Source organism: Protopterus annectens, chromosome 5.part0, assembly GCF_019279795.1.
Source record: "Protopterus annectens isolate FY-2018-M chromosome 5.part0, PAN1.0, whole genome shotgun sequence".
In the NCBI taxonomy this organism is placed as follows: Eukaryota; Metazoa; Chordata; order Ceratodontiformes; family Protopteridae; genus Protopterus; species Protopterus annectens.
This window is the reverse complement of record NC_056735.1, coordinates 1,727,143,853-1,727,159,408: the sequence shown is the minus strand read 5'-3', so window position 1 is coordinate 1,727,159,408 and position 15,556 is coordinate 1,727,143,853.

Genomic DNA, 15,556 nt, shown 5'->3' with positions numbered 1-15,556 from the left:
ATAGTCCTCTTTGTTAGAGTATTTTGGGAAAAATACTGGCAGATTTGTTGACTTATTAAGGGTTGGATGTCACCTTTGGAAGGAAAGTGAGACTCGTTCTCCAGGTCACTCTGTCTTTATGGAAAATTGGAGTTTTACAGGACAGCAATTGCAATTCAGAAATCCTCCTACAGGAAGTAACAGCTACCAGAAAAATAGTTTTCCAAGAAATAAATACATTTTAAGTCCACTTTGGCTGCTGGTTCAAAGGGAGCTTGAGTTAAGGCCTGTAACAGGATAGTAATGGCTTCCTAATAGGGGTCTCAATAAGAGGTTTCTCTTCAGAAATCTGTAGTGAAGCAATAGGAGTCTGATTGTGTCCTGTATGGAAGTTGAGTTGGAAGTGGCTGCCAGTTGAACCTCGATTGTTGAAAAGCTAGAGCCCTTTTAAAAAAGGTCTAATAAGAAGTCCAGGATGTTAGGAAGTGCTGTTCAGAAAGGGTCTATTCCCCTGGAAAAAGCCCAAATAGAAAACTTTTTCCCTTTACTGCTATGCACTTTACTAGTATTCTGCTTTTGCAATGCTGACAGAATGTGAATTACTGAAGAGGACAGCCTGGCATTTCATGACACATTCAGAATCTGAGAAACCATGTGGATATTTTTAAGTTTTTTAGGTCTGGGGAAGGTTATCAGAATGGATGACTCAGATCTGGATGGTGGTCCAAGGTGGGTGAATTAGGTGAGGCCAAAGGAAGTGAAACCAAATCTTCCAGGGCCAAAAGGGAGCAATGAGGATCACTCTGGCCTTCTGGCTTTCTGAATAAATTTCAATATCAGAAATATGAAGGAAAGGTGTAAGGAGACCTGGGGGACAAATGTGCACTAGAAAATCCCTCTGTGATTAACCTTCTGGAGGCATCAGGGTGAAGTAACTGCTGGAGTTGTTGTTTATATGCAAAGCAAAACAATCACCACAAGGTTGATCCTAGTGTCTGAGAATTTGAGTTGCCATCATTTGATTGAGTGACCACTTGTGAGGCAGAAGAATGGACCTGCTCAACTTGTCTGCTAGAACATTGAAAGCCCCTGGGATATGTGCAGTTATAAGAGAGTGACAGGGAAGACATCATCCATTGTCACACTCTCATGCCTTCCCTGTAAAGTGGATATTTATGGTTTTTCCCTTGCTTGTTGAAATACCAGACTACTGTCATGCTGTCCATATGGATCAAAATCACACACCTTTGGAAGGGAGTCCTGAAAACCTGCAATGTCAGGAGGACTGCCCTCATCTCCAAGATGTTGATGTGAAGACTGGCCTCCAGGAATGACTAAGAACCTTGGACTGTCTTCCCTTTGAAATGCCTCACACACCAGAAGGAAAGTGTCCATGGTTACTGTGGCCAGTGAGAATGATGGGGAGAATGGCTCTCTTTCAAAAACTACTGGAGAAGTCAACAACTACCTGATTTGAGTTATGCAAATGTATGTTAGGCAATGTGATGTCTCCACTCTGGGTCAATAATCAAGGATCATGAATCCTCACCACTGACACTAATATGGACATTCACTTGGAATAAAACTGGATATACTCAGTAGTTCCAGATGCAGACCTCTCTGCATCAAGCACAATTTCCCTTATGAGCATACAGGCAATGCAGTCAGCCCAGGGTCTGTATTTCTCTATCTGTATCCCTCCAGGTACCCAGTAAGACTCACCACTGGCACAGCTTCAGTGTTAAGTCTTCAGCTGAGTGCCCAAGTCAAGTCCTCCACCACTCTCTCTGTGAACCCAGTGCTTTATGTCTCTCCCCCAAGTAGATGACACACACACTCAAAGACTTAATTTTCACACACACACACACACACACACACACACACACACACACACACACACACACACACACACACACACCTGGGAAAGGCTGGCACAGATTTACTAGCTATGCCACCTTTTATCCACTGCCACCAGTCAGTTACTATAAGGCTCTTAAAAGGGTAGCCAATTATACCGAGTGAAGTTAATATTAATACAAATTGTAATTTTGAGCAAACAGCAAGGCTTTCAGGAGTGGCCAGAGTTATCACTAAATAAATATATGCACATACTCTCAAAACTTACATTTTTCTCCAAAACAACTAGCCACAATGAAAAGTTTAAATGTATTTAATAATAAATAATAAAAGAATATGAAAATACTAAATATCTATTTACAGCAAACACCACAGTTTCAGTCACAGGAAACATTAAAAATAACACTGATGGAAATTTTCAGACAGTTATAGAGAAAAACAGTAGCTAATCTCACTATCTATTCCTGATTGACTAAAATAATTACTGTTCCTATTTACTGAATAGAGAAAGGCAAGATAATGTGGGTGAGTGGTGCTTGTTGTTAGATCCAAGACAGAATGCAGAATGTTGAAAGCAATCTCCTACTAATATCGAAATATTATTTCTGGTTTACAGAATGACATCACACACATCTGGTCATCTGACTGTTTCCCACACTCACCAACACTAAAACCTGCTAGGATTTTTGCACCTATGTGTTACCATCCACACAGAGCATTGCTAAGATGGGGTGCAGCTGCTGGATGTCATAAAACCATAAAACCATTCCATGCTTCCTACAGGAGCTACAACTTATTCTCTAGCAAGGCAGTGTGTCTCTGGCTCCATTCAAAACTATGGGATAACATCTTTATGGCTTAACCTATAAAGTAATTTAATTTCAGATACATTTTAAAGTTTGAGATTAACCTCATCTCTTCCAGTTCTCTGTTAAAACGTATACATTTAATTCAGTTACAATAATACATGTACATTTATTTTCCTTCTAGCATAGTGCACTGTTAATACATTTTAACACAAGCAAACCTCACAAAGACATTTTCAGCACAAGCATCTGTACAAATCAGTTTGATATACAAATGACATATAATTATTGCAAAATTCCAGCTAGCTGTGCTGGCATATGTTACACATCCACTACCCACTTCTTCTGCCATGGCTGGTAGTACCTGCTATCATCACATCTTTGCCCCTTTTAAAGACTCAAGCTAGTTTCTCAAGTGCCCCTTGAGAAATGTTGCTTGTCTGGGAATAAAATACCCCATACCCTGCCTTGAGATCCCATCTGCCTTTGCATTGCTGATCCCACCACAGTGCTGTACTGTCATATCATATGCTTGCAACCCTAGGCTCCACCATAGAAACTTGGGATTTTGTTGGTTGACTTGCTGTAGCCATAGATCCCCCTCAGACTCTTCCTGCCTCCTACTGGAAATACTTAGCACCAGGGCCTCCCTTTCAATGTAAAGTTTCATCATGTTAACATGGTACAGATTGGGCCCCTGCCTCCTGCCTAGCAGATCTTCCATGTAGTTAACATCATTGACCTTACCACTTTGAATGGTCCCTCCCAAGCTGACTGCAGCTTATTGTGTCTGACCAGAATGAGAACCATAACCTGCTGCTGCACAGCATACTCTCTGGCTTGAGCATTGCTGTCATACCAGACATTTTTTGCTGCTGGGTTCCTGGCAGGTTCTCCTGCTATAAGCCCATGAGCTGCCAAGCCTTGTCCTGAGGTTTAGGATATATGCCACAACAAACTACTTATGGTATTCATACTCACCCTCCCATTCATCATTAATCAAATGTATAGGTCCCCCTCACTCTATGCTCATACAACAAGTCAAAGGGTGAAAAACCTGTGGATTCCTGTGGTACATCCCTGTATGCAAATAGCAGATGGGGCAAATATTTGTCCCACTCTCTCTTAAACAGGTCTGCAAATGCATGTAGCATGGTTTTAGCATAGAGTTTAGCCTCTTCACATGACCATTAGTCTGGGGATAGTAGGGGGTGGTCTTTATGTGCTTCACCACACACTTCTTCCACAGAAAAGCCAGCAGGTCTGACATGAAATTGGCACCTCTGTCAGTCAGTATTTCTCTTGGGAAGCCTACCCTCCTGAAAATGTCTAGCAAAGCATCTGCCACATTCTCTGCCTCAGTGGAGGACAGAGCCACAGCATCATTGTATCTGGTAGTGGAATTGACTACCATTGGGATATACTTCTTCCCTGTGGAACTTGGGGTATTCAGAGGCCCCACAATATCCATAGCTATCCTCTGAAATGGCTCCTTAATCACAGGCAAATGCATCAAAGGAGCTTGGACCTTGTCTCCTACCTTGCCTACTTTTTGGCACTGCTTACAGGTCCTGCAGTACCCTGTTGCATCCCTTGTAATCCCAGGCCTTCAAAAGTTGTGACCTGACACTTAATCACCCACCTCTGAAAATAAGTGCTTAACTCAGCAATATAATCACACACACTTTCATCTGCTTTGCATCTATGCTCACAAAGCTTTTTTCTTTAAACTTCAAGTGCTAACTTATAACATTCATATACACATTTTTAACTGTATCATAGGCTAAGTAATCAGTATCAGACAATTTAGAAACAGCAGTTACAGCTTTACCATTTAGTAAGGGGGTCAGGAACCATACCCAGAGCCCTTGGTCAACATTATATTGTTTCATACTCTTTCAAGTATATGAATAAAACTATCAAAATTATCACCCTCTGTAAACTTTGGAAGAAATTTACTGACCTTTATTGCTTCTGGGGTTTGGCTATTCATTTCTCCATTACCTCCATGATCCTTGCAAAGAGTCAGCATCTCCTTCTCATGTTGACACTACTTTTCATTTTCTTCAGCCTCTAAATGCCACAGTCTCTCTGCTGATTCTAATTTCAAACATTTGGCCTCCACTTCAAGTCTCTTTAACTCCAGATGGATTGTTAAGTCCTCTGAGGAAAAGATGAACTGTCCTGTCTCTGAGGACTGCAAATTCCCATCACCAGACTGGTTATCTTCCTGGCTGCTGGCTTGAGCTATGACTAAGGCTGAAATAATTTCCTCTTTAGTAAGGTTGGCATACACCAGTCCTTTTGCTTTTTACACCTTGTCCAGCTGTTTTTTTTGTCAGCTTGCCATAATCCTTTGCTGACTTCTTTGCCTGCTCTCTCTGACTAAATTAAACTAACAAAAAGTAAATGAATAAAACTATTGTGATATGAAACTCTGAACTTCCAATTTCTAATTGTTGCTTGCTTAAGTGTGGATAACATTTGTCCACATTTATCACTACTTCCAACCACTACATATTGCTAAAGAAATGCAAGCATTGACGCTTGCTACCTCAGACTTCCATGGCCCTATGTCTACTAATGTATGAATGCTCAAATCAATTGACTAAAGCTTCTATATCTGTTTGAAAGTCATTATGGCTTAAATATAGAAAACTCAGGGAGATGTAGGTGCACTCAAGCAGAATGTTTTTTTTTTTATTATTAGACTCTGAATAAGCATGTTAGCCAAGGACATACCTCCAGAACAATTTTAAATAACAAAACCTAGCATTGCACAGTAATAGTAGCTCAACAAGTAGCATACATGTATTTGGTTCTGGATGATTACAACAGTGTGGGTTCTATTCCTTCGCAAGGTAATTGGCTTAATTTTCAAATTGCTGACACTGCAGTGTAATCCAGCAGGGTGCTTCACTTCTTGAGTATACTATCCCTTGGATAAGATATTAAATTGAGGTCTCATCTGCTTTAGTTGGTGGTAACTCAGGTTGATGTGAGGGATCCCACTGCATCCATCAAAAAGAATAGTAGAAGGTCTACAGTGCCCTGGTCAAATTTCCCTTATTAGTGTAAATATCACCTCAGGTCTCCTCTGAAAAGAGGTCACTAGCCTAGTGGGGCTAATCTTGTAAAAAAATATAAATAAATAATATAAGTCAAAATAATGATACACAAATCAAAGTATTATGACATTTTTTTCCAAGGACACATCTGACAGTACATAGTAAAGCAAATGCATTTACTAATTACAGTTGCATTTTGCAGTTTATTATACACATCATTAAAGCTGGGTATTCACCATCAAAATATTTTGTTCATCAAATCCGGTAAAACACACTGACAACAGTCTAAGTACTAGTAATTGTAGTTAGAGTGAATCTGAGGGATAGAGGTAGACAGAAATAAAAATGCTGGTGGTACAGAAATGAAATGCTCTGCACTGATTTACTCTGACATTTTGTCCTTTACATTTCAGTATTTTCTTAGTTTATAAGCCACTAATGAATTTAATTCCATTAATATGCTCTTTTTTGTGTGAACTTTAACATTGTAGTTTTCATGAAATGGGATTTTAAAGTCACTTAGATATAATTCTATGAATTCCCAGTGCTATAACAAACAACTGTCTGTTTCTCATGTGATACAACGGTCGGTGCCAAAATAGTTTTGAACTGATCTGACTATGGACCTTTCAAGGTTTGTTTATTTGTCTCCATGCCTGTTTATGTGCTGTGATGCTTAATCTCTGTCACAGCCTGAAGCCCAAGATGCTTTCACTCTCTCTCCTCCACTGTTTTTTCATTACACCAGGGTTAGGCAATTAAATTTCATTTTGCAGACGCAGCAGGGATGAGGTATTGAAGGGAAAATTTTATCACAGAGTCTCATGCAGCTCATTATGTTTAATCATCATTTCTGTTATAATTTTTTTAGTGTGTGCACATTTGTATGTGCATGTATGACTGTGCATGATATATGATTGTGTACGAGCGTGTGTCTATGAGTGCATGTGTGTTTCTGTATGTGTATATATGAATGTGTATGATATATGATTGTGTGTTTGTGAACATTTGTATGTGCATGCAAGAGTGTGTATGGTATGTGGCTGTGTGTGTGGCTGTGTGTGTGTGTGTGTGTGTGTGTGTGTGTGTGTGTGTGTGTGTGTGTGTTAGTGCGTATGTGTGTGTGCTAAAAGACTGAACTCAAACACTCTGACAATTCCAGTAATACCAGACTGAAAGTATAGCAGAAAACACAGATGCTTAACTTATGACTTCATTACTTCATTTAGAGCAATTCTGATTAAAAAAAAAAAAATCTCGATTTATTTGCACATGCTCACTATGATACATTCACAGTAAACTCTGACTTGAAGTGCAGCGGACTTTATTTCTTAGAAACCTGTGTAGAAACTGATGTCTCAAGGTCTAATTAATTCTTCAGAAATGTTGTGCTTATAGTTTACTTTAAGAAGCATATTTACAGATATGGTATCTCATTACATAAGCTCTTAGAATATAGTAACAGGCAGTATAGTATATACTGCTGAGGATATGAAATAGTGAGCAACAAAGACATCAGATACCCATGTATACTGGGGAAGCCAGATTTACTAGAGTATAGGACAGAGTAAAAACACGGATACTAAGAGTTTTCAAAATGTTATGGTGATTAAGTTCAATAAGGGGAACAGGGACGTAAAGAATATAATTCTAAGGAATTGGGCCATTCTAAAAACTGATGAAGAGTTGTTTCAGCACATAGGAGAAACACTCACATTTACATACAAGGTTGACAAGAGCATCAGACAAGTGTTAGAGAGGGACCCCAAACCCCATAAATTCAGAACAACCAAATATGGTAGATGTAGTTGCTGCCACCACATATTGGGAAATTGTTCTGAATAACAGCTTTAACAACAAAATTACTTGTTCAAGAGGAGACTGCAATACAAGTGTTGCGGTGTGCTTAGCCCTCTGTGACCCTTGTGGTTCATTTTATGTGGGGAAAACAGAGAGGAAACTTTCTAAAAGAATTTATGAACACCTATACGATATAAGGAAATGTAATAAGAACAATGCGTTGTACAAACACCCCTGTGTATGTGAGGGCCATAAGAAGTTTGTTTTTGGAATCGTAGAAGTAGTTCCACTAGAAGCCAGAGGGGGAGCTCGGGAAACGAAAATAAAATACAAGGAACTTCTATGGCAATTTAGATTAAATGCAATGCACAAACCATGTTTAAACGAATATGTCACAATTAACCCTGTACTTAACACCAGAGTTGCTAAATTGTAAACTTTTTTACTAATTTTGCTTATTTTAATAGAGTATATGCATTTTAAATAGAATTTTAAACATCATTTTTGTACAATAGGCACATGTTGAAATGTGGGTATATTTATGTATATTTGCTTACAAATAATATAGGAAGACTTTTTTTATCAGACTTTTACTATGCTTCTATCATATTGGTTATGTTTATTTTGTTTCAGACACTGACTTTGTTTTCACTGATGGTAACATATGATGGACACTAAAGGGTTAAGGAACTGACATAAGGATGTAATGTGATTAGGTGATGTATGTTTTAAGTTGTATACAAGTCGTGATTTTATATGGCATCTGGTTCTGATAAAGTCCTTGATGGGATGAAAGCACTTCACTTGTTTTTCTAATAAATAGTTGGAACACACTCTTGACCTAGACAGCGTGTGGTTGTTCATGGTTATTGGTACTTTACTGGACAGACTCTCCTCAAATAATCTATGGTAGGATCCCAGTTATGCTCATTATGGTAATATATAATTATTGACCATCTGATGGGTAAGACCAATCTATAACCAACTGGAATAGTTTATTTTGAGCATAAAAAAGGGAACTGTCTAGGCTTAAAATGGCCTGCAAGGGCAGCTAGCCCAGTACTTACCTATGATCCTATGAACCTGTAAGATCACAAGTACAGGACTTTGTGTGATGAAATACAACACTTGATATGGTGAAAATAAACACAATGACTGTTTCAAGCAAGTTTGTTTAGAGCATTGTGATGATATGAACTCTCAATCCTTGATACATTTCAGCAGATCAATACATAAGGGGAATGTTAGATGTGGTTGCAGCAATTCACTATATCAGGTGGTTGCAGTAGTTCACAGTATATGGTGAACATTAGATGTGGTTCTCGTAGTTCACTATGCATGCTAAGCATCAGATGTGGATGCAGAAATGTCTTGTGTTTGGTGGTTGCAATAATGAATTCTTCATGTGGTTGCAGTAGTTAACTGTGTATGGGTTGTAGCAAATCATTATATACAGTGAATATATTCAGTTTCAGTCCAAAGTAACATTATTATAATCAGGAAGTCCCATATTTCACACATTTAGCAACCATTACAAAAAAACTGTATTCTCTCCTCCTAGTTGTTTTTTAAATGCATTTGCTTGTTGTCTCACTATAGTCATCAGTTGAATCATAAAAAATCTGTCATTGTGTAATAGCCTATTTTGTGAAAGCAACCTGGAAAAAACTTGGTACTGCTTGTATGGAAACCACGATTTATAGCAGTCTTAGCTGAGCAGTAATTAGTATTGATATCAACTGTTCAGCTTCAATAACATCCAGAAATGGCATCTGCCAAAAACTTCTGAGAAAGAATAGTGAAAATATGTATGTGTTAATAGAAGTACTTGCTCCGCAACTTTTGAATTACAGTGCTTGGATTACTATTAAGGTATTGTGAGGACTTAAAAACCCAGACTGCAGTAAATATTAAGCAGTGTGCTGAAAGCATTTAGAGAATGGGTGACCTGTGCATTGGCACCCTGATTGGATAACAATTGTTCTCCAGGAGGGTGTTAATCTACAAGTAATGCCTGCTGAAAAATGAGCCCGCTGCATCACGGCAGCATATTAAGCTGCCATGGAGTTTGGACTCAAAGAAAGCGAATGTCTGCCATTATTTTACTCTTGCTAAACAGTAATTTTGCTGTGTAGTAAGCGTAAAATAACAAAAAAAGAAAATTAAAAAAAAAATAGAAAGGTGTGTGCGTGTGTTTGTGTGTATATGTTATGTCTGTTTGTGAATGTATGCGTGCATGAAAGTGAGAGTGAGTTCGACTGAGCCATTATTTTACACACGCTAAGCACTGCTTTTGCTGTTTAATGAGTGTAAAAGTAAAAGAAACAAAGAAAGAAAAGTGTGTTTGTGTGTATGTGTGTGTATGTTTCTGTCTGCATTTGTGTTTGTATGTGTGCTTGCATGCATGAAAATGGAAGGGTTTTGTGTGTGTGTGTGTGTGTGTGTGTGTGTGTGTGTGTGTGTGTGTGTGTGTGTATGTGTGTGTAAAGAGTGAGAGTGATTGAGTACTGGCTGCAGCAACTAAGAGGTTTGCATACCTCTTGACAACTTAGCTCAAGAAATCTCAATAAAGTCTGAGAGGAACAAAGGCTCAAAATAGGAACAGATATTGCTTTTATAAAATTACAAAGTTGCTTGGATAACATAATTTGTGTTAGCATGCATTTTCTGAAATGCGAGTGTGTGTGTGTGTGTGTGTGTGTGTGTGTGTGTGTTTTGTGTTTGTGTATGAGATAGAGAGAAAGAGAGTGTGAGTGAGATTGACCACTGGCAGCAGCAGTTAAGAGGTCTGCATACCTCCCAACAAAATCTATAAGCTCAAGAAATCTGGATAAAGACTAAAATAAAGAGGGAACAAAGACTCAAAAACAGGAACATATTTTAAATATTGATCTTATAAAATTGTTTGAATAACAGGATTTGTGTTAACATGAATTTTCTGAAGAAATGCAGTCTGAAACTCAAATGTAATTATTTAGTGACTTCAATCTGTAATGACTGGCAGAAAATCACATATTTTAGGGGTAAGGGAGCAAAAATGAAGTAAATATCTGGATATTTTTTTGTAAATGGTATATTTTAAATGCAAAATACTTCCAACAGTATTTATATATACTACAGCAAGTTTGAAACATTGGGCGGAGGAACTATTTTACATAAAACTATATATATAAAATATATATATATATTAATAAAAAAAAATTAATAAGTGAAAAATGATAATTTTACAGACATCCCATTCTCTAAGCATAATAATGCCCTCCAGCGAGTGTGTTACTATATAAATAATGCCCTTCAGGGGTGTAGAGGCCCTCTGTTTGAGGCGTCGGGCCTCCTGACACCCTTGGGCAGGCATTATTTACACAGTTAACACACACCCTGTCTGACATTATTACTTCTGTATCAGATTACAAGTATAGTTTGTGTAATCACATGCAGTTAAAATTAATGAATTATCCACCTGTGAAGTTACCCTGCATTGCCTGAACCTAAAGACCATCATGATGCTACTAATGTCAGAGTATAAAAGTTTGACTTGGTGGTTTGCACAGGGAAAAAAAATGAAAGAAAAAAAAAGTCAAGTTACCAGCATAAGAGCTTATAACAATAAACTTCAACCAGGCTAAAGTTGGCATGTACTATATTTTGTAGTAATCCAGAGGCAAATGGCCCTTCAAGAATGAACAGTAGACTGCAATGATTTGCTGTATTACAGTGAACATGGTAGAAGCAGATTTTTTTTGTAGACAAACTATTTTACATCAGTTAATGGGGTTGGCAAAATGGACTTCACATGTACAGGTACAGAGCTTATTCTGATCTTTAGTTATTGTCTATGCTTGTAATTGTCTGCAGACTGATAGCCTAGCATTTACTTCTGTTCAATTCACATTTAATTATTAAATAATGCATATTTTTAACAATAAACATTACAATACAATAAGTACAATACCATTCAGGGTTTGAGGTATTGACAATACTTGTCCTTGCAGAGATAGGCATCAAAATACCTCTGGGTGTTCCGATATAACTGAAAACTGCCCATCATATTTATATTTTATTACTAGGCAAACATCCTAAAAAGAGTTTAATTTCTTTTCTCATTTTTTTCAGCAATTTCAACTTTGGATGGTACTATTTGACTAAATATGCTGTAACGAAATGTACACGCCACGGTGGTGCAGTGGTAGCATTATTGCCTCACAGCAAGAGGTTCTCCCGTTCGATTCTCGGCGGGAAGTGCTTTCTGCGTGGAGTCTGCATGTCCTCCCCGCAGTTGGGTGGCATTCAAAAGACATGCGTAAATGGGTGTGCCTTCATTGAAGGTTGGACGTCGAGCTGGCACCTTGGTGTTCGTGAAAATCTACTGCCTATCATTAACGGACCGGAGTTCCACTGTGGCGACCCCTAACTGGGAAAAGACAAACAACAACAATGCTGTAACAAAATGCGTTGACAATGTTACTGCATTGATACCATGATACCATGACGTGAAGAGACCACAGTTATCCTGTTATTTCAAAGTATGTTTCAGCTATAAGGCTCTATCTGTGACTTCTTAGCAAAATTTGTATTTTACATTTAATTTGTGTCATGACATTGTGCTTTTTAGACATTGCTGGAGGCATAAAACCTGATTTTAACTAGAGAACGAAAGGTAGTAGAACGGGAAGAGGCCAAGAAGACATTTGGACTGGAGGCAAGAGACTGTCGTCCCTGTCAGGGACTGATATCAGAATATAGGCAAAGAGAAAGGGATAGGGGAATCCTAAGTGAAAGACCTGCTCTGGTAGAGTTTTTAGTTGAATTTAAGAACAGAAGCTGCTGTTAAAACAGGATAATTAGTAGGCATGTAAAATATTGAATGCTATATTATATTATATTATATTATTTTATAGAAATAAATCAGAATAAGTTAGAAAAAATTAGGATGAGAGATTGGATAAGCAGTTCACAATGAAATAGTGGGAAGATGTATGGCTCCCAAATATGCAACAAAGTCTAGAATATTAAGGCTTTTTGCTTGGAAGCATTTGTATGGGTATTTTTATATGCCGAGCAGACACCAAAGAATTTTTCCTGGGGTAGACTGCAAATGTTGGAGGAGTGATGGGGAAGAAAGAGCAAACTGGGAACATATTTTTGGGGGAGTGCAATAAATTGGCATACTTTAAACTTTCTCTGCATACTACTCTGTCAGCAATACTGGGTGAGCTAATTGGTGTAACTAAGGGATTCATCCCACAATTCAAAAAAAAAAACACCCTTGAATCACTCTATACAGAATCAACACAATCCTATTAGAATTGCCATTTAGGATGTGTGCCCAGTGTCATATTTTCCAATTACTTCCTACGGCAGTGTTTTTTCATTACATGGATATTATTGCATTGCACACCTTCTCAGCCCCCGATTGGATCTACTAGTGCTTAGCCTTCAAAATGATAATGCAATGATATCTATCTATCTATCTATTTATCTATCTATCTATCTATCTATAAAGATGGTCAACAGGTATGCTGTCCGTGGGGCTTGTGGACTCATTTATATGTGCAGATGTACCATAACATAAACAGAAGATAAAAAGGTAGATGATAGAACTGTCAATCTTTTATATATAACTTTCTATGAAACCTTATTCATATGAAGCTATTGTGTCATTCCTTGTACAAAACAATAACTCCAGATTAATGTCTTGTAAGAGCAGTGCTGCTTTAAATATGACAGATACTATGTGATTAGAGATTTGCACAGCAGTACCTATTACCTCACACTACTGTGATTACTGGTAGTGAAAGTCTAGTCCGGTGTCTGGTAGTCTCAGCAGATGATTAAAATTCAATCTGTAGCCTCTATTATTGTGGTCCCAGTTCTGCTGTACTGAGCATTCTGCCTTGTATTATGATTTTATTTCCAAAAATCTTGATTTTGAACTCCTATTCTCACTTATTCCTTTTTTTTTGTTTGTATTTTTTTTGCAGAACTACAAGCTTGCTCATACCAATTGTCTGTCTTGAAGCATCTTTACAACTGAGTGTTAAGTGTCTGGAACCAATAAGTGATTGCTACTTCTGCTGCTGATGCTAGTATTATGCATATTTAGTACAGCTGAACACAACCAGTATACTGTGGAGAAGTACTCTTGTATTCTAGAATAAATAAATACCACTCTGCTGATTTGGAATAGTTACACATTTTATAAGTGTTTTCCCCACATTTTCACTCTGCACTCCAGTTATCAAATGTTTGGGGATATCAGTGATTTGAAGCAATGTGTCTAAATTTCCAAGAATTGTGAAAGGTCCAAAGTTATTGGTTTACAAAATAAGGACTGTCATCTGATACTATCTCATTTGGATCTCCATGTTTAGTAAACAGACTTTAACTCAATAACTACACATTGGCTTGTTGTATCACACGGTTATACAACTTCTAGAAATTCACAGCAGAAAATGGAAATCTTTGATCTGGAAAAAGTCAGTTCCTACTTTCATCCACGGTAAAGGTAGAATATCACTTTATTTCTCTTTTTATTGACACTCACAATGGTTATTACTTCAATAAAGCCTGCAAACTGTGTTTAGTACTTTGTAATGTATCTTCTCAGGCCATAACCAAAATATATATATATGTGTGTGTATATATATATATATATATATATATATATATATATATATATTTATGACATCTGTCTGCTTGTTTGTTGCAATGTGGCATATTGCTGGCTAGCATTTTGCTAGATTTGTTGATATATTTTGATAGTTTTAGGCTTTTTTTTGTTGTGTTTCTTGTACACAATGCTAATATTGCATATTTTCAAATCATCAGTTATGCTGTTATGCACAGATCATTTACTTTTTCTAGTATGAGATCTACTTCCTTTATTATTGACATTTTTAGTCCACATACCATTCTATTGTGAATTAAAGAATTGCTTAGTTTAGCAAGCTCATATTCCTGAATATCTGTTTAAGCTCAATGACATTGATTCTTAGAATCTAGTGATTTCTAAAAAAATAAATGTCTTTTGTGAGGTTGATTATTCTTAGGGGTGCTATTATCTTTCAAAACTGAAATATTTCCTCTCTCTTCTTCTGCAAAATTAAAAGTATTGACTACTTTAATTACTTCCTGTTGTCACAAAAAAAGGAACAGCACACACTGCATGATTTTTGTCTCATCAACAAGTCAACATCAAAAAAGTTTTACTCCACAATTTGAAATTTTCTGAGTAGTTTATATGAAGATTTAAAATCATTGATAGTTATAGTGAAGTCAACTTGAGACAAAAATGTAAGAAATGTTGCTGTTAATTGGTAGCTCAGGGTAACACACACACAAAAAAGAAAAAAGATTAAAAACTTCAATAAAGGATCTTGCTCTTTATGAAAAATACAAAATGTGAAACAATTATTTTAATTTTTTTCATGGAGCTGGAGAGTGTAAAAGTCTTTCTGAAGAGGCATGATTCAACAGAACTATGCAGGTAGCTTACTATACAGTACAGCTAAAATCTAGCTTCTGTTTCAAACAATGTAAAAGTACAGCAGAGTTCCATTCGGTTCTCACACTATGTTATCATTATGCCTAAAAAAGGCCACATATTTGGAAGGGGCCAAGATGCTGAATTGTTACAGTACACATTTTTATTACAGCATTCAAGATTACAATTTTAATGAAAACTATTCTATGGTTAAAATTTGAAGAATTGAATCAAGTTTATAATGGTATTTGATAGAAAAATTAAGTTTTGTGGTTCTTCTTTATCATTTTCCTGTCAGAAGTTTATTAAGTTTTTTTTGGTAAAATGAGTCACTCTAAAGTTAATTCTCAGGAGAATTTAATGATGAAAGAATGACAGTTTATTTAAGTAGCATCCAGGATTTTTCTGCTAAAACGGACAAACTTGAGTTTAAAACTGACAATATAAAGGAAGATTGTAAGAAACAAATGGATTTGCTAAAGAAAGTTATGAAACAACATTCATTATAGATATCGACGCTAGAGGAAGCTGTAAATGACTTGGCTGGAAGGCTGTCTGAAAAT